Genomic DNA, 7,735 nt, shown 5'->3' on the forward strand with positions numbered 1-7,735 from the left:
AGTGAATCCTGATTTCATTTTTTTAAACCCTAATTTGTAATTGGAACATAAGTAGTACCCCTCAATAAATGATCACAAGGGAAGAGCCATGTGTCAGGAAATAGTGTCTCCCCACTTCAGAAGTCCCCCTGCCGCCAGCCCAACCCTGATCCCAACGTGCGTTCAGGATGTTATGGCGGCTACTCCCCTTGGGACTCAGTTTCCTCATCTGTAAAATGGGAAGAGCCCATTAGGTCCGAAGTTCTATGGATCTTTGATGAGTTCCCGTCCAGCTGGTACTGCTTTGTGCCTTTTGACTAAAGTGAATGCTTGATACTAATGCAAGAAATGAATGAGGTGGGTGAGGACAGTTTTCTGTCCTGGGATCTACACCAGCCAATCCGGCCATGTCCTAGCTCTGGCCCAGGCCAAGGGTCAAGTACACACAGCTGGGGGTCCTCTGAAGTGCTGAAGGGAGAGGCAGGGGAGAAGCTCAGCCTGGGGAAGCAGGTGGAGGTGAGGGGTGAGGACCTCCTCGGGGCGGGCGGGTTGGCCCACACACCCTCTTTATAAGGAGACCAGCAGGCTACTTTCCAGTTGATTAGCTCATTTCCGGCCTGGGGCTGCAGAAAGCAGCTCTCATCTTGTGGAAGCTCCAGGCTCCGGCTTCTGAGCGGCCTTGTTACTGATGGTGGGGCAGCAGAGGGTCCTGGGAACGGGGAAGGTGAGGCATGAGGGAGTGAGGGGAAGGAAAGGGAGAGAGAGAAGGGCAGGGAGCATGGCCGGTGATGAGCCAGGGTGTCCGGGAGGCTGAAACAGGAAGCCTGCTCTGGTAAGACGCTGCTAGGCAGGGAACCGTATGGAGGGCAAGATTCACAAATTCGTTGGTTCATTCATCTTTTCATTCATCCAATAAGGCAAAGAATGTCAATATTAAGAGCTATTTGCTAGTCAAGGTATATGCAACATGCTAAGAAAATGTAAATGAGGGGGCAAACAACGATTTAAGGGGTTGCAGGGGTGGAGGAGTTGGGGGCAGGTAAATTTCAATGAAGATATTTAGGCCAAGCCATGAAGCAAGCCTAGAAGCCAGCCCCCAAGTCCTCCCCAACCCTGTGGCCCATCTCTTGCCAGACCTCCAAATCCCGGTCTGGCTGGTGCCCTCACTGTGTCTGAGTCTTAGATCCCCCACCTCCTTGCTGTGTGACCTCAGGTAAGAAATCTAACCGCTCTGAGCCTCAGTCTTCTCAGCTGTAAGGGAGGGACAACACCAACTTGGAGGGCTGTCTTGCGATTCAAATAGGGCAATGAGAGGCACTCTGCAAGGTGCTTGGCACCTGCATAGAACATGCTCGAAACAATGTCCTGTTGATATCATCAGTATCAGCGGCGGCAGCAGCTTCATTTCCCCAACTCTGGGCCTCTGTCTCTGGGCAGGAGAGGAAAGCCGAGGCTGTTCCCAGCATCTCCCATCCCTGGCCCCCAGCCTTTGGGGAAACATGAGAAGCAGAGCTGGAGGATCTAATGTGCGCCCCCCACGCCCCTTAATCCTTCCTGAACTTGGTGGGGGGGGGGGCGGCACTGTGGTAACACCTGCGCGGCTCTGACATCTCCCGCCTCTGGGCAGAGAAAGCAATTTCAGAAATGACATGTTGCCAACAAGCAGAAATCAGCTTCTGAATTAAACTGTGTTGGCGTCAGGTGACCCCAGGCTTGGAGGGCTGGCTGCATGAAGACAGCTGAGATTAGGGCCTGTCAGCCACCGGAGGGGCTGTGCGGGAAGGGGTGCGGGGACCCGGGGGCTACCGTTGGCCGCCCTGGACTTGTTCAGACGGGGGCAGGAATTTGGACTCTGGGTCAGGTTCTCCTGCGACTCTCACCGGCCTCCACCTCTCACCTGTCCACTGCACAGTGGGGGCGGGGCGGGGAGAGTCCGGTCGGGCTCCCCTGGGCCCGCTCCAGCGTAAACACATTAATGGGACCGAGAGAGCCGGGGAGGAATGTGGGCCTCACAGCCCCTGGGGACTAGAGGAGGGACGGGTTGGGGGGGGTGCAGAGAGGGGATCAGACACCCCAGAGGCAGTCAGCCTCAGCTCTGCAGGTATGCAAGGAGGAGCAAGAGGGAGAGGGAAGCAGGAGGACTGAGGGAGAGGGAGGGGACCCCAGCAACCACACTGAACCCTCGAAATTTCCCTGGCGCCTTGGTCTCTGCACCAGCCGTGCCCTGCCCTGCACTTGGGACAAGAGGCACGAAGGGGTTGTTTAATGGCCAGCCCCGTCATGTACTGTAGGGCTTTGGGCATGGCAGGGAACCTCCCTGAACCTCTGTCTCCTTATCTGTGCAATGGGGATCATGTTTGTATATATCCCAGGGGTTGCAGTGGGGACTAAAGTTGATGACCTGGGGAAGGGCGCCGGACTTCCAGTGCCATCAGGCATCTCTCACAGAGCTTAGCACCTAGTGACCTCTTCCCTTGCCTGTCTCCTTGTCCATGACCTCCCTGAAGCCTGTGTCTCAGTCTTGTTACCGGGGCATCCCAGCGCATGCCTGGCACACAGGTTTGCTGAGCGAGTGGCTATAGGAAGGGATCCCAGATGAGAGACGGAACAAAGTAAAAGTGGAGAATGAATGGGAAGGGCAGGAGGTAGGCAGAGGACTCCACCCCACTGCTCTCATTCCGGAATGTCCCCCGCTCCAATGACCGCTCCTGCCTCTGGGCCTTTACAACCTTTCTCCTGGAGCAGGATTTAGGCAGACTATGCTTGCTGGCTAGACAGTGACTCTAACTCCCTGACCGGAAATCGGACTTGCAGGATCATTCCATGTGTCTTTAGGAGTCAGTGGGGCAGAGTAATTGACCTTGGGCCCTTCTCCAGAGCTCTGGGACTTGGGGTCACCATGGTCATACTCCACAGAGCCAGGAGCCCAGCAAAAAATGGAACACAGCCCACAGGGGTGGAGGGCCTCAGGGAGCAGCGAAGACGGATTTGTCAGCACTACACAGCCTCTAAGGTGGGAGGCGGGCCTGGGAGGCGGGAACAAGGCCATCTCCTGATTTCCAAGGGAGGAAATCTCTGTCCCCCACCCCACCCCTGCTGCCCTACAGTTCTCTCCCACCTGCTACAGGAACTCCACTGGGAGAGGGCTCCACTCCTCACCCCCTGTTCGGAGCTGAGTCATCAGAGAAGAAACCCAGAAATCTGAGAAGATTCCAGAGGGCAGTGGGTGAGGGCTCAAACAGGAGGAGGGCCTGTGTTTGAATCCTGCTTCTGCCACTCACTCAGCCAATGACTGAAGCTCCCTAGATCTCAGTTCCCTCATCTCTAAAATGGGGGTAACCATTCTTGGGGCATCTGGGTGGCTCAGTCGGTTACGCATCTGACTTCAGCTCAGGGTCCTGGGATCGAGCCCCATGTCGGTCTCCCTGATCAGTGGGGAGTCTTTTTCTCCCTCTCCCTCTGCCCCTCCCCCTGCTCGTGCTCTGTCCCTCTCTCTCAAATAAATAAATAGAATCTTAAAAAAAAATGAGGGTAACAACTCTTACCCTGCAGGGTGGATTGTGAAGATTAAAAAGAATACCAGGGAGGGTAAGGAAGAAGGGAAAGCTCTTTATAGAAGAATGCCAACTACAAAATAGGCAAGGAATGATGGAATTCGAAAATCACCATTTGCAATCAGTTTCAGTAAGGACATCAGTGGATGCTGGAAGTTTTGGGTAAAATGTTTGTTGAGCAACAAGATATTCCCACAGTCTCAAAACATCACCTCGCAAATGAATCATGAATCACCAGGGGAAACAGGGGAAAAGGGCCGCTTCATATCAGAGAGATCTGGTGGAAACCACCTGAGCCAAGTGATGAGATTCAACATCACCAATCATGTTGACAAGCCAACATCCCACGGCTCCTCACAGCCCACACAGAGAGGGACACCCATCACCCAAGGAGAATTCTTACCAAAATGTCAAACCAGAATCTAGTCATAAGGAAACAATCAGAAACATCTCAATGGAGAGACATTCTACAAGACAGCTGCCCTGAACGCTTTAAAATATCAATGGCATGAAAACAAAGGCAGGGAGGCTGTTCTAGATCACAGGGGGCTGGAGAGGCATGACCACAACATGCAAGGCCTGATTCTCAAGTGGATTCTGGATCACACACACACACACACACAAAATTAGAAAGGACAATTTTGAAGGACAACTGCAGAAGTTTGAATAGGGAGTGTGTGGTAGATAATATTGTGTCTTGGATATGATGATGGCCTTGTGGTTCTTTTGGAGAATGTTCTTGTTCTTAGGAGACGTGTAATAAAGTATTTAAATGTCCTGGTGTCTGCAATGTTCTCACAAATGGTTCAACAAATATATGTATGCATAGAGAGGAAGACAGAAACAGCACACGTAGCTCCATGTCTTTAAAAGGGGAGATACGGTAGGTGAAGTGCCCACCCCGTGGTTGTCTCAGCAAGCACTGATCCCCAGGAAGAAATCCCCTCACCGAGCAGCTGAGGGGTGAAGAGGCCTGAGGGCCTGTTTGAGAACAGGTTTATGGGCAGGAGCGGATGGAGGGAGGCCAAAGGTGGTGTAGAGTAGAAAGAATACAGGGTTTGGAGGCAAAGACCTGGGTTCTGGGCTGTGTGACCTTCAGTGGGTCTCTTAATCATTTTTGTGCCTCAGTTTCCCTATCTTTAAAAAGGGAAGAAGGGTGCCTGCCTTGGGAAGCTCAAGTGAGAAAACAGGTACGAATTCCCTCGGAACACTGGGGCCTGCTGCGTGGATGCTTCTGTCACTGCTCGGAACCAGCCGGTCCCCGGGTCCCGAGGAACACTGAGCAGAAGGAGCACGTTAGGACAGGCACAGGTGGACTGGACCGCCCTCTGCCTCCCTCTCTGGGGATCTGGTGCCAGGGCAGGCTGGCAGCAGGGCTGGAGAGCTGGGGCAGGGCAGCTGCCAAGCCCTCTCTGCTGCCCTCTGCTCAGTAAGGGGCCCCCTCCCCCCGTCAGACCTCTGGGGCAGTGGCGGTGAAGGGCATGCCCTTCCCGAAGCATACTGGGAAGGCAGTATGGCGAGAGAAAGGAACTCGGGGGCTCGCTCATAAAAGGGCCCAAACCACTGGGCAGCTGTGCCTCTCATTTCTCCTACTGGGCCCTAAGTCCCTGAAGGCTCCTGCTTTGCATTATCTTGCCCCCCACCCCAACCTGCATTGCTGGCCATGGGATGAGGACGCTAGAAATATTGATCAAGTCCAGGAGCGGACCCAGCCTCCAGCCTGGTCTGACTTAGCACTTAACCTTGGCTGGGTTACTTCCTTCCTCTAGGCCTCAGTTTACCCAGAATCCATAAAAGGGGGTGATCCAGGGACGCCTGCGTGGCTCAGTTGGTTAAGCCTCTGCCTTCGGCTCAGGTCATGATCTCAGGGTCCTGGGATCAAGTCCCTCATCGGGCTCCCTGCTCAGGAGGGAGCCTGCTTCTCCCTCTGCCTGCCGCTCCCCCCTGCTTGTGCTCTCTCTCTCTCTCTCTCTCTGATAAATAAATAAATAAAATCTTTTTTAAAAAAAGGGGGGGGTGATCCATTCCTGCCTTACCTCTATCTGAGGGGAGGCAGCAGTCCAGAGAGGGAACGAGCCACACTTTGAAGGCCAGCAGATCTGTGCTCAAATCCTGACATCCCTGCTCCCTAGGGGCGTTCGAGAGCCTTCACTGGTTATGTCCAATTGCATTATTGCAATAAATCAAGACAAAGTGGGTACAAATATCTGACATGGAGTTTATTGGTGTATTGTCTCTCTCTCCCGCTAGAGTGTCAGCCCCACGAGACAGGGACTTGGTTTCGCTCGCTGCTACACCCCAGCGCCCAGAGAGGTGCCTGGCGCTCAGTCGGGGCTCCCTACGTAATCGCTGATTGAAGGGATGGACGTAACAGGTGCTCAGTATATGATAGCTCCCATTAGAATTCCACAACGTGCTGAGACAAAAAGCATTTGAAGTTCATTGGTTGTTGAGAGAGGAAACTCTGGAAAGCAAGAAATAATCTTTGGGCTGGCATGGGTCTGGCTGTGGGTCTGTCGGCCCGGCCGTGAAGGACACAGGGACACTGGGCTTATCTGGATAGGGGGAGGGACACGATGTGCCCATGAGAGCCAGGCAGGAACACCCATGAGCGAGGTGGACTGAAGTGGGGGGTACTTGGCAAACTGGGGACCCCCCCATGTGGCCTGTCTAATAGGGTTCCCTCTCTGTAGCTGACTGTGGCCGGGTGAGAATGTAGGCCCCGTTGGCCAGCCCGATTGATTGCACAAGGCAAGCCAGAAATCCAATGGAAAACAATTCGTTTTTAAGAGAAAACCACAAATGAGAGCAAACGAAACCCATCTGTGGGCCGGGAGGGGCCCTGTGGTGTCGCCCACTCCTCTCGAGCAGCCCCTGGGGCCCTTTCTCTCCAGGCCTCTCAGGCAGTCCCAGCCCCTGAGACACAGGACTCCGCTTGGAGAGATGCTGACGTGCTGTCCAGATCCGAAAGGCCGGGGTCACACACAGCAGGAGAAGGAACCACTTCCCTGGGCTCTTGGGCTCAACGTGTCTCCAGGCTTGGGGGCTCCTAGGCTCAGGGCAAGTCAGCTCGCACAGTGCCTGGCCCATGCAGAGTTTCAGAAAACACTCCTTGAGCGGACCTCCTCAGTGTGACTTGGGGCACAGCCCTCCATCTCTGGGCCGCATCTGTAAACCCCGCACAGTATGAGCCCCCACCACACACACAATTCAGGGATAACGGGGCAAATCAAGCGGGATTAAAGGGACAAGAGTGTTTCTGAAGACCGAAAGTGCTTTACAAACGCAAAGTGTGGCCATCTTTCTCGTCGTCATTATTATGAGCAAGACAGTTTTGCCAGAGCAGAAGAGGGGCCTGGGACCCAGAAGAACAGAGAATTTACAAAACCTTCACAAGGAAGATCCGGATCAAGCCCACTAGGGCTCATGCATGGAGGGGATGCGTTCTCACCAGCGCCAAGACAGGCTGCTTGCAGGACCTACGAGACAGCCCAGCCCCCTGGGGAAGAGCGCAGGGGCGGCCCCGCTCCGGCCAAGCGGTGTCTCCCCGGACAGGACGGCTTCTGACGGCGCACACAACCCCCGCAGGTGCTGCCCATGAAATATAGAAACTATATAAATATTATACATAAATATTTTCTCATATATCTTAGCTATATAAATTATTCTCTTTTGCCCTAAAAACTACGTATGTGAGGTAGACAAAAAAATACCCTGTGAGCGTTTCCCTTAAAGCTGTAGAATGAGGGGCCCCAGCAGGGCTGAGGTGGACCTTTGGGGACACCCGGAAGAGAAAGGGTGGAGAAAGGGAGGAGAAGGGGGAGCTAGATGGGGAGGACCCCCCAGGCCGAGGGGCCCTCAGAGTCTGCCTTTATCCTCCTCCAACCCCAGCCAGCAGGGGAGTTGGGGTGCAGATGATATGTTGGTGGATCAGACTCCTTCTTCCTGCCAGGGAGGCCTCTGGTGCCTTATAACGAGGGCTAGGGCAAGGTGGAGGCAGAGTTGGGGTCTCAGAGGAACAAGATGGATTGGGCTGGCCAAGAAACAGTCTCCATACAGTGGGGGGAGTGGAAGAAACTAGAAAACCAGCCCACTCTCCTTTTTGCTCTCTCTGACAAGAGGTGGGCCGGCTGCCTGGGCCAGCAAGGTCAGTCCAGCGAGGGGGGGGGTCTCAGGTAAGTTTGGCTTCTCCTCAGAACTTC

The sequence above is a fragment of the Halichoerus grypus genome, chromosome 2, assembly GCF_964656455.1.
Source record: "Halichoerus grypus chromosome 2, mHalGry1.hap1.1, whole genome shotgun sequence".
NCBI classification, from domain to species: Eukaryota; Metazoa; Chordata; class Mammalia; order Carnivora; family Phocidae; genus Halichoerus; species Halichoerus grypus.